The following is a 23,124-nucleotide window of genomic DNA, read 5'->3' on the forward strand; positions in this document are numbered from 1 at the left end:
AAGGTGGCACTGGTAAAATACAGGGAGAGAAAGGCTATTTACAATTTGCACAGAAACCAGATGGCAATTATAAGAGTCGAGGGACATGAAAGGGAAGCAGTGGTTGGGAAGGGAGTGAGACAGGGTTGTAGCCTGTCCCCGATGTTGTTCAATCTGTATATTGAGCAAGCAGTAGAGGAGAGAAAAGAAAAATTCTGAGTAGGTATTAAAATCCATGGAGAAGAAATAAAAACTTTAAGGTTCGCCGATGACATTGTAATTCTGTCACAGACAGCAAAGGACTTGGAAGAGCAGTTGAATGGAATGGACAGTGTCTTGAAAGGAGGATGTAAGATGAACATCAAATAAAGCAAAACGAGGATAATGGAATGTAGTTGAATTAACTCGGGTGATGCTGAGGGAATTAGATTAGGAAATGAGACACTTAATGTAGTAAAGGAGTTTTGCTATTTGGGAGCAAAATAACTGATGATGGTCGAAGTAGAGAGGATATATAATGTAGACTGGCAATGGTAAGGAAAACGTTTCTGAAGAAGAGAAATTTGTTAACATCGAGTATAGATTTAAGTGTCAGGAAGTCGTTTCTGAAAGTATTTGTATGGAGTGTAGCCATGTATAGTTTGGACAAGAAGAGAATAGAAGCTTTCGAAACGTGGTGCTACAGAAGAATGCTGAAGATTAGATGGGTAGATCTCGTAACTAATGAGGAAGTATTGAATAGAATTGGGGAGAAGAGGAGTTTGTGGCACAACTTGACAAGAAGAAGAGACCGGTTGGTAGGACATGTTCTGAGGCATCAAGGGATCACAAATTTAGCATTGGAGGGCAGCGTGGAGGGCAAAAATCGTAGAGGGAGACCAAGAGATCAATACACTAAGCAGATTCAGAAGGATGTTGGCTGCAGTACGTACTGGGAGAAGAAGCTTGCACAGGATAGAGTAGCATGGAGAGCTGCATCAAACCAGTCTCAGGACTGAATACCACAACAACGACAACAACATGAAACAGAAAAATAAAAAAACAAACTCTTTTATCTACCTTATTAAACCATCAGTATTTATCATTCATTACCTTAATACTTTTCCCCATGAACCGCTGCCGCAGGGAATAGGTCTTGCGGTTTCTATATCGTCACGTTACAGTTTCTAGAAATGAAATAAGTGATAAAGAGACCAAACTTCTCCTAGGCCTGGCGAAACATCGAACTCGAGACATGTGAGGCATTTGACTATGAGGCACCGAGCCACACCCAATCAAATCTGTAAGGGTGCTACAGCCTTGAGCTAAGTTCTAGACTGGGTCGCCTACTCTTTTGTATCCAGTCTGCTTCGTAGACCGTTTGCAGCGAGAAACAGTGAAACACCGTGTGTGCTGTGCGGTTGAGTGTAGTTCTCCGAGTCTGGAAGTGCGGCCGTGCAGGTGGTGCGCCCTGCTGTGGCTGCCGCGGCGCACGGCCAGAGGAGACCAGACGGGGTCGCATTCCAAGCGGCTCAGCCCGGCGCGTCTGGTCCGGCCGTCCTTTGTGTGGGCGCGCCAGGCGGACCACGCCCCTCCACAGGTCGCAGGCCGTCTGCCGCTCGTTACGGCGCCGCCTCGGCCTCCCCCTCCCGTCGCCAACACATCGCGCTGCGCTGCGGTAAGCGCATTACCATAACAAGGCGGCGCGCCAGGCCGGATAGCTCTAACGAGGCTCTAGGGCCAGTCACTTCCGACCACTGAGCGTCCGGTGCCAGGGGCTGCCCCAGCGGCCGCGGCGGGAACCCGCGTGTCGCCACCAGAACACCGCAAAGTGAGGACCTCTGGTGATGCATCGGGTGGTCTCAATGCAATGTCTCAGTATTTCGACTGAGTGTTACTTGTCTAACGCAACGTTACACCTGGGCGAGGGAAAGGGACGAGGGCCCTGTTGCATGTTGACGTAGTTATCGATCCAACGCTGAGGGACACAAAGTTTCCAGTTCGGTACGAAAATATCGAACATTATCAGTTCATACAGGTCGCATTGCGAAACATTGTAATGGGTACCAGAATGAGATTTTCACTCTGCAGCGGAGTGTGCGCTGATATGAAACTTCCTGGCAGAGCACTTCCCCGCGAAGTCCTCAGTTCGAGTCTCGGTCCGGCACACGCTTTTAATCTGCCAGGAAATTTCATTTCAGCGCACACTCAGCTGCAGAGTCAAAAATCTCATTCTAGAAACATCTGCCGCCCAGTGTGGCCGAGCGGTTCTAGGCGTTTCAGTTTGGAGCCGCGAGACCGTTACGGTCGCAAGTTCGAGTCCTGCCTCGTGCATGGATGTGTGTGATGTCCTTAGGTTTCAGTAGTTCTAGGTTCTAGGGGACTGATGACCTCAGATGTTGAGTCCCATAGTGCTCAGAGCCATTTGAACCATTTGGAAACATCCCCTACGCTGTGGCTAAGCCATGTCTCCGCAATATGCTTTCTTTCAGGAGTGCTAGTCCTGCATGGTTCGCAGTAGAGCTTCTGTAAAGTTTGAAAGGTAGAAGACGAGGTACTGGCGGAAGTAAAGCTGTGAGGGCGGGGCGTGAGTCATGCTTGGGTAGCTCAGTTGGTAGAGCAATTGCCCGTGAAAGGCAAAGGTCCCGAGTTCGAGTCTCGGTCCGGCATACAGTTAATCTGCCAGGAAGTTTCATTGTAATGGGTAACTCAGTGGATAAGGTTTGTTCATACAGAACTGTAGTTTATACACTATGTGATCAAAAGTATCCGGACACCCCAAAAAACATACGTTTCTCATAGTAGGTGCATCGTGCTGCCACCTACTGCCAGGTACTTCATATCAGCCACCTCAGCAGTTATTACGCATTGTGAGAGAGCAGAATGGGGCGCTCCGCGGAACTCACGGATGTCGTACGTAGTCAAGTGATTGGGTGTCACTTGTGTCACACGCCTGTACGCGAGATTTCCGCTCTCCTAAACATCTCTAGGTCCACTGCTTACGATGTGATAGTGAAGTGGAAACGTGAAGGGACACGTGCAGCACAAAAGCGTACAGGCCGACCTCGTCTGTTGACTGACAGAGACCGCCGACAGTTGAAGAGGGTCGTAATGTGTAATAGGCAGACATCTAGCCAGACCGTCACAAAGGAATTCCAAACTGCATCAGGATCCACTGCAAGTACCATGGCAGTTAGGCAGGTGCGGCTGCTCATAAGCCACACATCACGCCGGTAAATACCAAACAACGTCCCGCTTGGGGCAAGGAGCGTAAACATTGGACGATTTAACAATGGAAAAAGTCGTGTGGGGTGACGAACGATGGTACTCAATGTGTCGACCCAATGGCAGGGAGTGGGTATGGCGAATTCCCGGTGAACGTTATCTGCCAGCGTGTGTAGTGCCAACAAGAAAATTCGGAGGCGGGGGTGTGGTCGTGTTTCTCATGGAGGGGACTTGCACCTCTTGTTGTTTTGCGTGGCACTAGCACAGCACAGGCCTACACTGATGTTTTCAGCACCTCCTTGCTTCCCGCTGATGAGCAATTCGGGGATGGCGATTGCATCTTCCAACAAGATCGAGCACCTATTCATAATGCACGGTCTGTGGCCGAGTGGCTGGACGACAATAACATTCCTGTAGTGGACTGGCCTGCACAGAGTTCTGACCTGAATCCTATAGAACACTTTTGTGATGTTTTGGAACTCCCAACTTCGTGCCAGGCCTCGCCGACCGACATCGATACTTTTCCTCAATGCAGCACTCCGTGAAGAATGGGCTGCCGTTCCCCAAGAACCGTTCCAGCACCAGATTGAACGTGTGCCTGCGATACTGGAAGCTGTCATCAAGACTAAGGGTGGGCCAACACCATAATGAATTCCAGCATTACCGATGGAGGGCGCCACGAACTTACAAGTCCTTTTCAGTCAGGTATCCGGAAACTTTTGATCACATAACGTATACAGGTTCGATGATGCATTTGAATATAGTTTATTGGTAATGTAATTGTTTTATGAAATATTATTTTAAATTTTTAAAAGTAGATTTTTTATTTATTTGCTGCTTAGTATCCGGCATTGCCCGGGTATGCATTTATTCCATTATCCATCTATTCCTGCCCTCCCTCTTTCTCCTTCTCCTCCAGCTTCTGTTCTTCTTCCTCCCTCTCTGTCCACCTCCTAGGCTCCTTAGTCTCTCTTTCTGTCCGTCTGCTGCTCCCTTCCTGTCTCCGTCCATTTTCTCCTGTTCCCTCCCTCTGTCAATGTCATTCTCTCCCCGCTGAGTCCATGTCCTTTTGTCCTCTATCTCCTCATCAGTTCATTTTTCTTTTCCCCTCTCAGTCTGTTCTCCCACTCTCTCTGTCAGACTACTCCTCCCCATTAACCCACACATCTCTTCTTTATTCATATACCAGTCCTTCGCCTGCTCCATCCTCTCTGTCCACCATCCCCTCCTCCTCCCACTGTCTGTCCATTTCCTCCTCTTTCCCCTCTCTTCAGCTCCTCCTCCCCTCTCTGCCTATCTCCTCCCCTTCCCTTTCAGTCAAAAATGGTTCAAATGGCTCTGAGCATTCTGGGACTTAACTTCTGAGGTCATCAGTCCCCTAGAACTTAGAACTACTTAAACTTAACTAACCTAAAGACATCACACACATCCATGTCCGAGGCATGATTCGAACCTGCGACCGTAGCGGTCGCGCGGTTCTAGACTGTAGCGCCTAGAACCGCTCGGCCACTCCGGCCGTCTCCTCTCAGTCCATTTTCACCTTCCCCTCAATGTGCCCATGTCCTGATCCCTTATATCTGTGTCAATGTCTTCCTTCTCCCTCTCTGTCTGTCCATCTCTTTCTCCCCACTTCCGAATCCACGTTATCACACCCACCCTAATACTGGTTGATAGTATTTCTTTCCAGTTCCAGATTTGGCTGAAGTGGATCCAGAGGTTAGAGGACGGGTTTGTGAGAATGCTCACATATTACTTACATTTCAAGAATGTTTAATATACTTCACACTTATTTGTATGTAGTGCCTCTAGCGAGTTTCGCCCTGTGGATTCGTTTTCACGCAGCTCAGTGTTTGTGACATCTCCTGTGCCGTATAGTGACATAAATTTGCAGGTACAGTCAGTGCTACATTGCAAAAGGTGTTGCGAATAGAGTTAGTTGTAAAGATGTAACAAATTAAAGCGTCATGTGTGATGCGGCAGTTTTTCACGCATCTCTGTGTTTATGACATTATACCTCATGAACTGTGCGTCGTACAATGGCGCAATTTTGTAAGTACATTGAGGAGCATACGTGGATCGTGTGTACGAAGATTATTGAACGAAGTTGGTAGCAGACAAGTAATAAATTAAATCGTCAAGTCTGATGCGCCGGTTTTGCTGCATGAACAATGAAACTATATTAAGCAACAATTTATTTGCTTTCGTCATTATGTGGGTGTTACCAGCGAGAAAAAATTTTCGTATTGGTTTGAAATTATATGTTCAGATAGTTGCAAGCCGCTAAGTGCTTTTATTCTGAAACACTGGATGAATAAAGTCTGCGTACTGAGCTACGCAACTTTTCCATCCACCTTCCCGTCCCTTTGATTGCTGCGTGTTTCTTACCCCGCAGTGATTGCCACTAGACCAAGTGATATGTGTACCAAGTTTCGTTGAAATTGGTCCAGTCATTTAGGAGCTTTGGAATATACAGGGCTATTACAAATGATTGAAGCGATTTCATAAATTCACTGTAGCTCCATTCATTGACATATGGTCACGACACACTACAGATACGTAGGAAAACTCATAAAGTTTTGTTCGGCTGAAGCCGCACTTCAGGTTTCTGCTGTCAGAGCGCTCGAGAGCGCAGTGAGACAAAATGGCAACAGGAGCCGAGAAAGCGTATGTCGTGCTTGAAATGCACTCACATCAGTCATAACAGTGCAACGACACTTCAGGACGAGGTTCAACAAAGATCCACCAACTGCTAACTCCATTCGGCGATGGTATGCGCAGTTTAAAGCTTCTGGATGCCTCTGTAAAGGGAAATCAACGGGTCGGCCTGCAGTGAGCGAAGAAACGGTTGAACGCGTGCGGGCAAGTTTCACGCGTAGCCCGCGGAAAATTGGCTCATGCCAGAACTGGAGACCGACAGCGCCGACTTCATCTTTCAACAGGATGGTACTCCACCGCACTTCCATCATGATGTTCGGCATTTCTTAAACAGGAGATTGGAAAACCGATGGATCGGTCGTGGTGGAGATCATGATCAGCAATTCATGTCATGGCCTCCACGCTCTCCCGACTTAACCCCATGGGATTTCTTTCTGTGGGGTTATGTGAAAGATTCAGTGTTTAAACCTCCTCTACCAAGTAACGTGCCAGAACTGCGAGCTCGCATCAGCGATGCTTTCGAACTCATTGATGGGGACATGCTGCGCCGAGTGTGGGAGGAACTTGATTATCGGCTTGATGTCTGCCGAATCACTAAAGGGGCACATATCGAACGTTTGTGAATGCCTAAAAAAACTTTTTGAGTTTTTGTATGTGTGTGCAAAGCATTGTGAAAATATCTCAAATAATAAAGTTATTGTAGAGCTGTGAAATCGCTTCAATCATTTGTAATAACCCTGTATATGTATACAGTTTTTGTAATCTATGTGAATGTTTTATGTTTCATTACAAGTACAGATTACTATTAGCATACACCATCTGATCAAAATTGACTGGACACCTGTTGGAGAACGTTAATAAACGATTTGTCCACACTACTTCGCCTTTATTACAGCCTGATCACTGCAAACGACACTTTCAATAAGATATCTGAATGTCTGTGGTGCAGTGACAGTTCGCTGTGTCTCAAAAAGCTGAAATAAGAGGAGGTAGTAACGCCGTTACCATCACTGCTAAACAGTTGTGTGCTGATGGCGAGGACTTACTCACACGGCGCCATACTTTGTATGAGAGCAGTGTCTGATATTTATTGAATAATTTAGGGAAGAACAAGCTATTAGTTCACGGCAAGCGATCCATTTAGCAGTAGTTGAAATAGTGCTGTCAGTTACACATCGTGGTCACACGCCTCCTGTGCAACTGAAGTTCACGTTAGATTAAAAAACACTGTAGGACGTAGCGTTTTCCTCGTTTTTTTAGTTTTTTTTGTTTTAGATCGCACCACTACTGGCAGTATTGCCCTAAAAAGGTTTCTGCCCTTCTTCGTTGGTCTTTCGCATATGCACTCATCATTGGTGTAGCTATGCCTGTCACGCCACCACATGGATCCGTCCGATAAGTGCACAGCGGCAGCCCGTTAAAAGGTTGGATCCGTTTTGTAAGAGTAACAGACCGCTTTTGCTTGCCTGTGTTGGCAGCGACCCCGCTGTTCCCTTGGGAGCCACTCTCACTTTCAAAGCCACCTTGCGACGTGTAGCAGCCGGCCGCCTACGAAATACACACATCTCACGTTTCTTCCACTTCCCCATACTAAACCCAGATTGACAGGAATTGGTTCTGTTCCTAGCTTTGAAATTTACTGTTTTTACCAAATTGGAAGGAACACATAGAAAATGTTGTGGGGAAGGCTAACCATTTGCTGCGTTTTACTGGCAGGACACTTAGAAAGTGTAACACATCTGAAAGGAGACTGCCTGCACTATGCTTGTCCGTCCTGGTTTAGAATACTGCTGCGCCGTGTGGGATCCGTACCAGATAGGATTGACGAAGTGCATCGAAAAAGTTCAAAGAAGGACAGCGCAGCACTTTTTGTATTATCGCCAAATAGGAGAGAGAGTGTCACTGAAATGATACAGGAATTGGGATAGATATCATTAAAACAAAGGCGTTTTTCACTACGGAAGAATCTTCTCACGAAATTCCAATCACCAACTTTCTCGTCCGAACGCGAAAATATTTTGTTGACGCCGACCTACGTAAGGAGAAGCGATCACCATGATAAAATAAAGTGAATCAAAGCTCGTACGGAAAGATGTGTGTGTTCGTTTTTTCCACGCCCTATACTAGATTGGAATAATTGAGGATTTCGAAGGTGGTTCGAGGAACCCTTTGCCAGAAAGTTAAATGTGATTTGCGGAGTATCCATGTACATGTAGAAAGTTAAAAGCAAGTTATCTTAATAAAAATTATTTAGATTATTGTTATTTATTGACTGTTCTCCTTCAATGAGATTTTCACTCTGCAGTGCAGAGTGCGCTGATATGAAACTTACTGGCAGATTAAAACTGTGTGCCGGACCGAGACTCGAACTCGGGACCTTTGCCTTTCGCGGGCAAGTGCTCTACCATCAGAGCTATCCGTCCTCACAGCTTTACTTTTGCCAGTACCTCGTCTCCTACCTTCCAAACTTTACAGAAACTCTCCTTGCAGAACTAGCACTCCTGAAAGAAAGGATATTGCGGAGACATGGCTTAGCCACAGCCTAGGGGATGTTCCCAGAATGATATTTTCACTCTGCAGCGCAGTGTGCGCTGATATAAAACTTCCTGGCAGATTAAAACTGTGTGCCGGACCGAGACTCGAACTCGGGACCTTTGCCTTTCGCGGGCAAGTGCCCTACCATCTGAGCTACCCAAGCACGACTCACGCCCCGTCCTCACAGCTTTATTTCTGCCAGTACCTCGTCTCCTACCTTCCAAACTTTACAGAAGCTCTCCTTCGAACCTTGTCTCCGCAACATCCTTTCTATCAGGAGTGATAGTTCTGCAAGGTTCGCAGGAGAGCTTTTGTAAAGTTTGGAAGATAGGAGATGAGGTCCTGGCAGAAGTAAAGCCCTGAGGACGAGGCGTAAGTCGTGCTTGGGTAGTTCAGATGGTAGAGCATTTGCCCATGAAAGGCAAAGTTCCCGAGTTTGAGTCTCGGCCCGACAAACAGTTTTAATCTGCCAGTAAGTTTCAACTGTTCTCCTTGTTGGCCATGTAAGCTGTCTGTAAGCTTACATAAACTTTCAGCATTGGAATTCGTAAACTTTGCACGTAAGAATTCGATTGTGAGAATGTATTGCAAATCCTTTTAAAGGCAAGAAGACTGTCTGAATACAACACCGTGGATCATTAAACATTTAATCTCATAAACTGGCGCTGGGGAAAGTCAATGCAGCCATTTTTTTATTTAATTTTGGCTTACCAATTATTCATCAGATGACACAGCTGTTTGGAAAGCGTGTCGCATTTGCTGGGCAACAACTAACTATTCAGATGAGCCTGGTACAATGCGCTCTCTTCTATAAAAAGGACAAAGCGTACTTAGTTCATAAAAAATCTGAATTAGTAAAAATCATAACTTATATTTTGGGATGGACTTTGGATACGGACAATGACTTGGGATAAATTATAACAGAGAGTTAATATTAGTGTGTATGTCATTACGTACTGCAATGCAAGCTCTGTTGGGTTCTCCCGAGCTGGCCACAAGCTTAGTAAGATCTTGTGGAAGGATGTTCCATTACTCCATGAGGAAACAACTCCCACTTAAAAGATTCGAGAACTTCACGAGTGGCATTTGCGGTGTGGGCCCGGGCGTTGTCGTGAATCATCAAGATCTTTGAGCCCAACTTTCCCCTGCGCTTGTTTTGTATTGCTCTTCTGAGGTTGTGCAGAGTTTGGCAATACCTTTGAGAGTTTATTGTAGTGCCTCTTTCCAGGAAATCCACAAAAATCGTATTTCTACCGGGTTACTGATTAACCACATGGTTGAAGGCGCAGGCCGCCGAATTTTACGACGAAGCAATTTCCAAGCTCGTCCATCGCTACGATAAGTGCCTTAAAATTAATGGGCAACTATGTAGAAAAGTAGTATTTAAGTGTGGCTTTCTCTGTATCTAATAAAAAAAAATTCCAATACTTTATTTATTTTTAATTCCAAAAAGTAATGTACTTTGTGGATACCTGCCTAATATCGTGTAGGGCCATGCCAGCGCGCAGAAGTGCCGCAACACGACGTGGCATGCACTCGACAAATTTCTAAAGTAGCTTTGGAGGGAATTGACTCTATGAATCCTGCAGGGCTGTCCATAAATCCGCAAGTGTACGAGGGCATGGAGATCTCTTCTGGACAGCACGCTGCAAGGCATCCCAGATATGCTCAATAATGTTCATGTCTGGGGAGTTTGGTGGCCAGCGAAAGTGTAAAACTCAGAAGAGAGCTCCTGGAGCCACTATAAAGCAATTCTGGACGTGTGGGGTAACGTGTCCTGCTGGAATTGCCAAAGTCCGTCGAAATGCACAGTGGACATGAATGGATGCAGGTGATCCGACAGGATGCTTACGTACGTGCCACCTGTCAGTCGTATCTGGAGATATCAGCGGTTCTATATCACACAAACAGCACACGCCCCACACCATTATGGAGCCTCCACCAGCTTGAACAGTCCCTTGATGACATGCAGAGTTCATGGATTCATGAGGTTGTCTCCACACCCGTACACGTCCATCCACTCGATACAATTTTAAACGAGACTAGTCCGACCAGGCAACATGTTTCCAGTCATCAACAGTCCAATGTCGGTGTTGATGGGCCCAGGCGAAGTGTAAAGCTTTGTGTCTTGCAATAGTCAAGGGTTCACTAGTGGGCCTTCGGTCCCGAAGGCCCATATCGATGACGCTTCGTTGAATGGTTCGCACGCTGACACTTTTTGATGACCCTGGATTGAGATCTGCAGCAATTTTCAGAAGGGTAGCACTTCCGTTACGTTGAAGGATTCTCTTCAGTTGCCGTTGGTCCCGTTCTTGCAGGATCTTTTCCGGCCACAGCGATGACGGAGTAATTAATGATTTATATGTAAACTCGGAGTTTCACACTGTACGTTAAATCTAACTTTCTTCCACACTCTACGGCACTTCTTATACATTTTAGTACCAAAATATCACATATTAATAATTTTCAGCGGAGCACATATCAATACGTCTGATCACTATCAGATCCAAGCTCCGACTCTACTTCTATCTCTCTACACAATAGAGCCTTCTAGTTCCCATAAAACTCGCGAATATGCTAATTTATGATTGGCAGAGATACATCACAGCCAATCTGAAAGCAGCATCCAACCCGCTCAATTCCACGCATATGTACAGAACCAGTCGAAATTTGTCACTGAATCAGAACAGTAAATTACCATAAATAAATTTTGCAAAGTCACAAATATAAAATTAATTCCATTTTAACAAAACTATTTTTCCGAAATCATAGTCTCATTTCCCCAGTACCATAAACTGTCGAAATAATTGGTAATAAATTCCCTGGGGTGCATGCGTAACACACACGTCATTCTCGAACATTCCTCATGTGACCTGTTACTTCAGTGTATAGTACAAAAACTGTACTTAAAACTGTGTTTCACATTCACATCTTCATTCACTCTCTTAAGCGAACACAATAAGAGTAGTAATTAATAAACAATTAGAAAATCAAACAATCAAAATCGGAAATAAAATTAACATTATTTTGACTGCACCTCCAACATTGTCCGTCAGCTAGCGGCCTGCATCATATTGCATAGAAACTACATTCACTCAAGGCATCCCTGGCGCTACCTGTTTGGCGCGTGACACACTGTGCGCCTGTTCGCAGGTCTCCCATCTCTATAGGGACAATGTAGAGGCGCTATGCCTCACGGTGACTTAAGTGTAACGACTGATTCTAAGTGTCACTTCTGTTTGTCTAATTGCATATTTCTTTCGGGTATATTATGTACTATGTAGCAGCTCTTTCTATGTAGGGCCCAAGTTTCTTCGGCCTATGTTACTTGACAGAGACACAGCCTGTGAAAACTTAAGTTCTGCACACCACTGTATGTAACATTCAGCCTTGTTCTGTATCACCACATCTCAAAATCTCCTTCTTTCTGTGTTGTTTAACGTCCAAATTTCACTTGCATGAACGGCGGCATTCCTGGCAAACATGATTCGAAAAGACAGCCTGATTTTCAATTTGTACCAGATGTTAACACTTTTTTTAATTTTCCAGAAAAATCTTTTCTTTTTATCGCCAGCGTGCTGTTTACATCGAATCTGTCGAGTATGAGTACATTATTTTATCGTCGGTACCCCTATAATTGTGTTACACACACCGTATAAATATGGAGAGAAAAACGACTTTGTAACGTGCAGTTTAACAACACTGGTTGGTAATAGTGGGTGGTGTGGACCTAGTTTTAAATTGCTACACCGTTAACGGAATCACCTTACTACTGCAAAAACGTACGTCCATGCAATGAAAGAGTTGCGTCACAAATACAGTGTGACTGCAAAATTAAAATGGAATGAGAAGTTTTTAACCGAAATTGAGCGTCGAATCATGTAATGGCGATAGATAAACGAATGCTGGTGAAAATTTAAAACTGCTAGTTATACTGTAATTTCATTAAGGGAGCGATGAAAGCTGATCAGTAATCTACTGGACCAGTACGGACGTATTATTTAATAGTGGTTTTGATGGTATAACGAACGGCTGAAATTGCCTCTCCTGTCGTTAAATTTAACTGATCACAATAGGACGATGAAATTATGACATAAAATGAAAGAGACACATACGACACAGGCAACTAGTCACTCGTGCATATGGTCCAAGTGATGTAGATGTGACTCGGAATTCGGTTTACTGAAAATGTCTCATTAAAAAGGGGCACACCGAGAGATGACGCTGTGACCTATTCACTGGACCCTTATTCCGGAGAATCGCGGTCCGGTTCCCCTTACAGCCACTCATAGATTTCCAGTAAATAGGTGATGACGAATGCGGGAAGGAAAGGTTTATTATCTAAGTTCCTCAGATTCGTAAAATGACAGTCGATTTCTTTCCGATAGGTCCACACAAGGCAAAGACGCAATGACAAGGCCAAAAGCTCTTTTATAAAAATAAATAGCAGCTAATTTTCAAGAATGTAGGAATCGTGCTTGTTGTGAATGTATGTATCTGAAATCGGTGAGGAAAGTGTCGGAACCAGTTACAGGCGGAGCAAAGCATCTACAAAGCATGTATGAAAGTAGTACCTGTTCCCGAAAGAACAGATACCATTAATGACCGTCCAGCTTCTCTAGAATGAAATGATAATTAAATCGACAGCCTAGCTGCAAACAGGCGTTGATATACATCATTGGGGACATGTTTAAAATGTGTGCCTCGACTGGGACTCGAACCCTGGATCTCCTGCTTACATGGCCGAAGCTCTATCAGTCTGGATGGATAGAGCGTCTGCCATGTAAGCAGGAGATCCCGGGTTCGAGTCCCGGTCAAGGCACACATTTTCAACATGTCCCCAATGATGTGTATCAACACCCGTTTGCAGCTATGATGTCGATTTAATCATCATTTCTTCACAAAGCACTTTTCAAGCGCTCTCGTATACTCACAGTCATTTCCTTTTCAACTTAAATACATCAGCTCGCAATTTATTCTCGATGTTGGAGTATTGGCGGTGATATCATTATGGCTGCGTTATTGCGACCGTATAGCCTATATTTCTTTGTACTCAGATTGTATTATTATATGTTAATATTAGAAGGCGGTGAGGTATTTGTTTAATTACATTTTCCTATTCGTATGGAAAAATCGCCACTCCGTTTAGTGACTGGAAAATACCGAAGTAACAGCATTAGAATAGCAGTTACTCAGTTCACATTTTCCATACTTCTGTTGGTGCTTGCTAGTCGTTTGGAGAGCTAGCATCTCCACAGTTGTCAAAAGGTTGCACTTGTTTGCCTAATGTGATTTGCAACTTTGTCGAAGAACGTTGTTCCAACTATCAGCCTCATGATTGATCGGAACGACTCTGGTATCGATAGGTTTCATTTTGACTTGTGCAGCAGAATCGGCTGGCTCGCCCTGAAAAGTTTGATCAAGAGCGACATTACTGATTGTAAAGGCATTCCGTAAGCGCATCCAGACAGGGTAAAATTTACAACTGGCGTCCACGAAACTGCACAGTGCCTCTCCTCAACTGCTGAAACTGCTCTACCCGTCCACTCACGTTGATGTGACCACCTGTCACAGGCCTGGATGACCACCCTTTGGAGCGAGGAGCGCTGCGAGACGCGCTGGAAGAGAGTAAAGTTCTGGAAGGTACCGACTGGAATTTGGCGCCATGCCGACTCCAGTGCCGTAGCCGTTGGCGTTAAGTTTCTCGGTCGAGGATCCGTGGCCCGTACAGTCCGATCGAGATGGTCCCACAGATTTTAGATTGGGTTTCAATCCGAAAAGTACGATGCTCGTCGAAATACGCACGTACACTGCGAGCTGTGAGACACATTGCATTGTTCAGCTGGTAGATGTCGCCGTGCCAGGCAAAAACAAACTGCGTGTGGGGTGGAATTCGTCCACAAACCATTCTTGCGTTCATCCATTGCGCCTTCGAGAATGTATAAGAGTATACAGCCTACAGTTGCAGGTTAACTTCATCGTTTACCTAGGTTTCAACGTTAGTAATAATGTCTTCTTCAGAACCTTTTTATTTTTTTTTAAACCTGTTTATAGGCAGGCCTGCAGCAGCATACAACGCCGCTCTTTGGCCTCAGAGAAACACACAAGATCCAAATGAAGACAAAGTGAGATAAAAATACGGTGGACATAGAAACGGAGACAAACACTTTTTAAAAAACATGGAGCCGTTCACGGGCGTAGAGTCCAAGATAAAAGATGTTCAGACACTTGGACACATACATAGACGAAAATGTCACACGTGAACGTAGGTGCACAACACGAATAACACTGAACCACTTAAGCACAAAACGATGGCACACACAGAACACGAGGCGTTGATCTCCGGCGCGCGAATGTTCACTAACCGTGTACGAGTCTGGGGACCTGCCAGGAGAGGAGGAGGGGGGCGGGAGAGCAGAGGCCACGGTTAGGGGAGACAGGGGGAAGGGAGGAAGGGGGAGGGGAAGGCCAGGGGTAGAGGGGTGGAGGGAGGGGACGGGGGAGAAGGAAAAGGAAGGGAGGGAGGGTGCCTAGAGGAAAGGACACAGGAAGTGGGGGGAGGATCAAAGTTGATAGGAGGGATAGATGGAGGGGAGGAGGACATCATCAGGGAGGGGGAACTGGCGGAAGCCACCTTGGGAGAGGGTAAGGAGGGTGGAGAGATGGAGACTGGGTGGGACATGGGAATACAGGCGCGGCAGCGGACGGGGGTGGGAGAGGACGGGTGAAACAAGTGGGTGAGGAGGATCGAGTTTGTGGAAGGTGTACAGGATCCGTATCCTTTCAAGGAAAAGGAGGAGGTGGGGGAAGGGGATGAGATCGTACAGGATCCGCGTGGGGGAGGGAAGACGGATGCGATAGGTGAGGCGGAGAGCATGGTGTTCAAGGATTTGGAGGGATTTATAAAAGGTAGGGGGGGGGGTGGAGATCCAGGACGGATGGGCGTAACAAAGGATAGGGCGGATGAGGGATTTATAGGTGTGGAGGATGGTGGAGGGGTCCAGACCCCATACGGCCGGAAAGGAGCTTGAGGAGACGGAGTCGGGAGCTTGCCTTGGCTTGGATTGTCCGGAGATGGGGAGTCCAGGGGAGGCGACGGTCGAGGGTGACACCAAGGTACTTAAGGGTGGGAGTGAGGGCTATAGGACGGCCATAGATGGTGTTTAGAACCTGCAACAAGTTAATATTATAATGCGCTAGTAAATTATATTAGATACTGTCATCCTAAAGGATGCAACGTGTAGTACTTACATAAAATATTACTTAAATGTTTGCCTAAAACAGGCCATGTCCTAAGTCAACTTTATAAAACTTTATGCATAACCATAAGGTTTTGTCACTTCTATTAAACTCTCATTACGCACGCGTCAGATAAACTTCTTGCTATGAATTAATTTTATATTTTACTATTGTAAGTTAATTACAGTATACAGCATGACTACGTTTTACATTCTACTACAGAGCCTTATAAACTGACCAAGAAATCTCGTATGAACATCTGTAGGAAAGGATCTATTATTACAGAAACTGTGAGGTCACGTGCGTTATGAATTATTGTAAACCTAGTATAGGCTGGAAGCCTTCGAGGTATGCCCTATTTTTTAGATACAGTTGATCGTTCAGTAGATTGCCCCTATCTGTATTTAGGGTGCATAAATTTGTAGTTCCTCAAGCGTGTCGAGTCTATAGCCCTTCACTTCATGATGTAGTAGCTCTATGTCACGTAAAGGTTTAGGTGCATGAGCCATTTGCACCAGATGTTCCGCAAAGGCTGACGCCCGTGTTCCTACGCCCTTTATTGGAAGATGTTCTTTAAACCTTACTGATATAACTCTACCTGTTTGACCTATGTAATAACATGGGCAGTCATCACACATAATCTTATATACGCCTGATATCGCTGACTTGTCACCGTCTTTCTCAAGGGAATGAACCAAATTTTTCTTTAAACCTAGGTAAACGATAAAGTTAACCTGCAACTGTAGGCTGTATATTCTTATATAAAAAACATCAGTTGCTGTCGCTGCATAAAAATGTTAAAAATTATGGCCTTCGAGAATGACGAAAACATTACCCAGACCATAACGCTCCCTCCTCTTCCGGCCTGGACCCTTCCGACAGTTGTTCCAGAGTGTTTGCTTTCAGACGTTTCACGCCTGTGGAGCATAAAATGAGATTCATCTGAAAAGGGCACTTGTCGCCGGTCAGTGAACGTCAGTTGCGGCAGTCAGCATGGGTGCACGAACAGGGTCCGTACTCAGCAACGCTCACTGGGCGGTCTTTGAGAAGACACTGATGGCAGCCACTTGGTGCATCCGAGCGGTCAGCTGCTCAACAGCTGCTCGGCTATCCGCCCATCCGACTTGTAGACACTTGTGAGAAGTGATACTAGTGAGAAACTGGAACGTGGCGAAACTTGTGAGAAATCCGGGATGTTGAGGCGCCGGCACAGGGTGTGTTGCAAATGCTACGCCACCACTTGCTGCCGCTTGGTGTGACTGAGCGCTCGGCTTGTGCCTGTCCTGGCAGCTGCCGAGGGACATTCACACTCCTCCAGTGCAGCCAGGCTACATTATTTCAGAATTTTTTTTGGGCAAGTAAGAGTAGCCTTAGTCAAATTATAAATCGGAGCTGATTTTGCCCCCACGATATCATGTCAACCATTAGTCGCAGCACAGTTATGCGTAAGACCTTGTTCATTGGAATTTTTGTTCTGACTAATCTTACATAGGGCACAATTTCGCTCAATCTCATACTTAACGATGTATTTTACATAAACTATAAGCCGGCCGAAGTGGCCGTGCGGTTAAAGGCGCTGCGGTCTGGAACCCCAAGACCGCTACGGTCACAGGTTCGAATCCTGCCTCGGGCATGGATGTTTGTGATGTCCTTAGGTTAGTTAGGTTTAACTAGTTCTAAGTTCTATGGGACTAATGACCTCAGCAGTTGAGTCCCATAGTGCTCAGAGCCATTTGAACCATAAACTATAGAAACCGAAAATGTTTTCCGTCTTTCAACCTCTCACTCAAAATTTGATATGATAGGAGTGGCAACCTTTTACCATATATTAAGAGGAGCCAACTAAAGAATTTGGTTCTCGGCAGGTACCTTTTCTTGAATTATTTCGAAATAAACCTCAATTTTCCCGTGCCACGCAGGGAAGTTTACTGAGGTCTAATGTGAGTCCTGCTAGCAATTAGCGTTAAGGAATGCAATTTATGTATTGAAACAAGATGTATTCATCGTCCACTCGAACAGACATTGATTCTAAAATTCTCTGCACAAAAATGCTGATTGTGATTGTTAGAAAAGCTATGACTTTTCAGACATCATTAGTGAATCTTTTACAATTTGCAAGAGACATTTAGCCGACTTTGTGTCGTTTCCAGGGAACACCACGAGGAGGCAGTGTCTCTTCGTCCCGTATTATATTTATTTACAATATTTACAGGATGATTATTTATTTACAATTTTTACAATAGGGCTATCGGCGTGAACTGAACCCCTTTTTAATATCTAGAAGTGTTGCTGTAGCTTCAGCCATTTCCTTTTCATTGTAATTTCTGTGCATAGGCCACGCAATTAAGAAATGATTTTATATTGCCGTCAACTTGGAGTCTTGTAAGAGTCTTAGAAACCATCTCATCTGTCTTAATTGCGGACTTCATTCTTCTTTTCCCACCTAGATTTAAAACTAGTCGGTGAAATAGGTGCCCACGATATTCTGCATCTTCTCTGAGAATTTTTACTAAGGAGTAAAAATTTGGACGAACCTTCGAAATGAATGTATTTATCCTCCGATTCCATCCTTCTGATACATTGTCGGTGCGGTTACGCCTTCCTGCACAGTTCCATATATCTCTTGGCATGTCTTGATTATCCAGCCATTGTTCAACAAAGTAGTCGTAAAAATGCTGCACTTTTTCATTATCTGGCGTGCTCTCCTGAACGCATAGCCACCCATCATCTAACATGTCCGAAAACGAATTTCTTCGTTTTCCTTGTAGGCAGCAACAAGGCCACAATTCCGCCTCTACAAGCACTGATTGAAATGGTAGTTGCAGCCATTAATCTTTGCATCAGGAAACAAATGTGTTACTGAATGGATGATTGCAGCTTCAAAATCCACTGTGATAGCTATAGGATTCCATCCAGGTACGTTGTTCTTAACAGCTGTGAAAAATCGATCGTACGTTTCTCGCTTTTTATTGGGTAGCAAGGCGTACACGGTTGGAACTGTGTTTGTTTCCTCCTCAGAACTAGAAATATCGGCATCGACAGTAAATAACATTCCAAACTGCTTGCTGGAGCTTTTGAACGTTTCATCGACAAAGAACGAATTGCAGTCTGTTAAACAGGATTTTCCCCTTTCGCTGGCGAACACCAGTATCCTATCATTTGGTCCTCTGTCGTCATCTGCAAGTAAAAATTTGCTACCATCATTCATTAGCATATGATGTTCTTGCAGAAATATTCCTGCAGCATCGGTCGGATCTTGTGTAGATCCCATGTTTTTTGCCTGATGCGTTGCAGCGATCGTTTCGTACTCCTGTGTGACGGCAGTGATGTGACGATGCAGTACTGCACTGCGGTGTGCTACCTGCTTGGTGTCACTGTAGACCGCCCGCTGCCTCTTCCGCCGGGTCTCCTCACAAATGTCGCTCTTCACAACAGTCGCTCCTCACAAGTGTCGCAACCCCCGCCCATCCGCCCATAAACGTCTTTGCAGCCGTCTTTCAACCACCTATTGCCCTTGTTGCACCACGGTTGCCTCGGCGCCAGTTTTGGACAGCGCCATTTGGCCATGTACGGTATATTTAAACCACCGCGGCGCGTGAATAGAAATTCAAATGGCTCTGAGCACTATGGGACTTAACTGCTGAGGTCATCAGTCCCCTAGAACTTAGAACTACTTAAACCTAACCAACCTAAGGACATTACACACACCCATGCCCGAGACAGGATTCGAACCTGCGACCGTAGCGGTCGTGCGGTTCCAGACTGAAGCGCCTAGAACCTCTCGGCCACTCCGGCCGGCGGCGCGTGAATAGTTTGGAAATTTCTCCGTTTCGGAAATGCTTCCACCCTTGACCTGAAAGCCAATGAACAGCCCTGTTGGACATCAGATAAATCGCTCTGCTTACGCATTATGGCAGCAGCTGCACTGTTTTCGCGTCCCCCGCACACGCCTTACATAAACTCCACTGCTTGTGCTCCCACCTGCCCTCTGTGAGTGGTTATTACACTTTGACACCGCACATAGGCTGTGGTCACGTTGATGTGACTGGGCCGTGCATATTAAATTACTGGCGCTACTCTCTGTAAAGCAAGAGTTTTTTTCCTACTGCCACCCACTTCCGCTGTAGGTCACATACTAATGTCTTCCGCAAACTAACGTTGCCTCGATGCTGTATCAGTTAGAATACCGTTTAGCGTCGAACTGGCACTTGCTTTGGAAATAGTGTCCAACAAGGGAGAGAGAATGGACGTGAAATAATGTTAGATGGGTGTACACCAAGTAATGTTAACTTCTCATGTAAAGGGACTTCACAGGCTTGCCTCTGTTTTTCAGTGCTTTGCGTCCTGTTATGAAGTTGCTCGAAAGGAAACTAGCCATGAAATCTCTATCTTGTCGAAAGTTTTCGCAGGGAGTAATATTGCTCGTGTTTCTGTTAGCTCCATTAGCGAGCAGCCTTGCTGCACTGATGGAGGTATTACACAAATACTTTCTCAAAAATTTTCTTATTGCGAAGCGCAGAAAAGGAAACTAAAAGTTTTCGTTGTCTACTTTGCAACGCCTTGCGCCGATAAGTTAAGGGGGATAGGACGTCAAACGGGTCGACTTGGAGCAGGAGAGGCATCACAGGACATTTTAATTTCCAGTGTCTATACTTTTACAAATAAATTCATAAAACTTTGTCAGCATCTTCAGGAAGGATTCAGCATTCACACTCATTGCAGTGGAAGTTCGAAAACATAACAAAATAAATTTTTTTATGTGCGAAATTTCATCATTAATGGCTGCATTTGTTGCTATAGGTACACTTTTCTTCATAAGTTAAAGAGATTCTTCGATGAATGTTGCACAGCACACATACCATACACACAAGTGTATGAAACTCTAGAATTTATTTAATTTATGAAAAAACGAATGAACTGTTATATTTTAAATTTCATGTTTAGAAAAAACACAATTTTTTAGTTAATTACCTCAATTTTTACCACAGGTTTTAATAGATTTGGAAAATTCTAGAGTTTCATGCACCTTTAAGTATGGTTTGTATGCCGTGCAAAATTCATCGAAGAATCTCTCTTACTTATGAAGAAAAGTGTACCTATAGCAACAAATGCAGCCATTAGTAAGTGCAAAAAAAAAAAAAATTATGAAATTTCACATGTAAAAAAATTATTTCGTTATGTTTTCGAAGTTCCACTGCTATGGGGGTGAATTCTGAATCCTTCCTGGCCATGCTGACAAAATTTTATGAATTTATTTGTAAAAGTATAGATAGTGGAAACTAAAATGTTCTGTGGTGCCTCTCCTGCTCCAAGTCGGCCCTTTTTGACGCCCTACCTTCCTTAAGTGGGGATTTCTTCATGCGAGCGCTGTGTGAATATCGTTACTGAATCCGTACTCTTACCTCAGAAAATGGGAAGGGAGATGGGTGGTATTTCACCTGACAGGTAAATGGTTGATATCAAACAAGTTTAAGGAAAATTCTTATCTCCTACATTGAGATCACTTGAGACGCCTCACAAGCGTTGATGGAAAAATGAACCGGCAGGTAGACTTATAGCAATGGCAACTTAAGGTACTTAAGAAACAATATTTTGTTCCTCAATGCGCAGTTACGGGGAGTTATTACGACACTTTGCTATGCAACCTGTCTACCACAGTTTATAATATCCTTTGGGTGTTTGTCCGTAAGGGGCAAATACCATTCTGTTCGTGACAGTGATTGAGCAAAGATTTTAACGGTGAAAATGAAATGTCGTGTGGCGAAGGCCTGGTCGCTTGGTGCAAGTGTTTTGAGGTGACGCCACTTCGGCGACTTGCGCATCGATGAGGAAGAAATGAGGATAATGAAGAAGACACAAGCATCCAGTCCCTCAGCGAAGAAAATTTCCAACGCAGCCGGGAATCAAACCCGGGACCCCCGGCATGACAAGCCGGGGCGCTGTCCGCTCAGCTACGATGGCGGCCATTTTAACGGTGTCAGTGTGTCTTATAACTTCACATTCGTGGCAGAAACACTTACTGCCTGAGTATAAACATATACTGAATCTGGGCTTTCATCTGTTTATAACAGACGACATACAACGAGTGGAAGTTCTTTCACTTGCAAAATCCTGTCAGCATCACATGAACACAGAAAGTAAGTCATGCACAAGACAGATGAGTCCAGTACTAATCTGAAAAATCAGTTTAAAAGTCGTTGTAACGGACTGCTGCCTAAATGGGTGCACAAATGTCACCAATTTGAAACTAAAGAAAAGTTGTTCCCTTCCATCATCGACCTGACGTAGCATATCAGTCCCTGGATGTATAAATGTAGAGTAACATAAGAAAAAATGTAACATAAAAACGAAGTGCAATGGTGTCTAAAGCGTTGAAGCTATTGCCACTAAAAGACATGCACGAAAGAATTAGACGTTATTTATTTGTTGTTGACTTTAGGCCTGCTAGCTATATTTATACAGGGTTATTGGGCGTAGATTTAAGTGTCAGAAAGTCGTTTCTGAAAGTATTTGTAGGGAGTGTAGCCATGAATGGAAGTGAAACATGGACGATAAATAGTTCGGACAGGAGGAGAATAGAAGCTTTCGAAATGTGGTGCTACAGAAGAATGCTGAAGATTAGATGGGTAGATCACATAACTAATGAGGAGGTATTGAATAGAATTGGGGAGAAGAGGAGTTTGTGGCACAACTTGACGAGAAGAAGGGACCGGTTGGTAGGACATGTTCTGAGGCATCAAGGGATCACAAATTTAGCATTGGAGGGCAGCGTGGAGGGTAAAAATCGTAGAGGGAGACCAAGAGATGAATACACTAAGCTGATTCAGAAGGATGTAGGTTGCAGTAGATACTGGGAGATGAAGAAATAGCAGGATAGGGCAGCATGGAGAGCTGCATCAAACCAGTCTCAGGACTGAAGACCACAACAACAACATATCGGGTATAAGTGCCCATATTTTAATCGGCAAGTTAGAACACAGTACTGAATAACATTACATCAGTACTTCATTTGCGGACTAATGATTACAGTTGTGATGATGATAATGATGTTTGGTTTGTGGGGCCCTCAACTGCGCGGTTATCAGCACCCGTACAAATTCCCAACCTTTTCTCAGTCCAGTCTTGCCACGTGCATGAATGATGATGAAATGATGAGGACAACACAAACACCCAGTCATCTCGAGGCAGGTGAAAATCCCTGACCCCGCCGGGAATCCAACCCGGGACCCCGTGCTCGGGAAGCGAGAACGCGACCGCGAGACCACGAGCTGCAGACCCAATGATTACAGCTGTTAGGAGTAGTATACAGGCTGATTCACGAAGATATGCAAATATTTTAATATGTTATTCTACAAGTAAAACTAAAGAAAATAGTTCATATAAGCACAGGTTCGCAAATGTTTAGTTACAGAGTTACGGCTAGTAAAAGATTTTGCCTGAAATTTAGCAACTTCGCTAATATGAAGGTATCGCAAAACTGTACGAGGTTAAAGTATAGCACGATTCCCATTT

The 23,124-nt window shown here is 44.7% G+C and overlaps 1 protein-coding gene and 1 non-coding gene across 2 annotated transcripts in view; both read left to right on the plus strand.

Moving 5' to 3' along the window:
* Positions 1–23,124, plus strand: part of LOC126101201 (somatomedin-B and thrombospondin type-1 domain-containing protein-like) — a 370,695-nt gene that overhangs the window by 226,102 nt on the left and 121,469 nt on the right. The window lies entirely within an intron of this gene.
* Trnas-uga (transfer RNA serine (anticodon UGA)) lies at positions 2,554–2,628 on the plus strand. Its single transcript has one exon. It is a non-coding gene; the product is annotated as a tRNA-Ser (tRNA).

This window comes from Schistocerca cancellata, chromosome 9 (assembly GCF_023864275.1).
Source record: "Schistocerca cancellata isolate TAMUIC-IGC-003103 chromosome 9, iqSchCanc2.1, whole genome shotgun sequence".
Classification (NCBI taxonomy): Eukaryota; Metazoa; Arthropoda; class Insecta; order Orthoptera; family Acrididae; genus Schistocerca; species Schistocerca cancellata.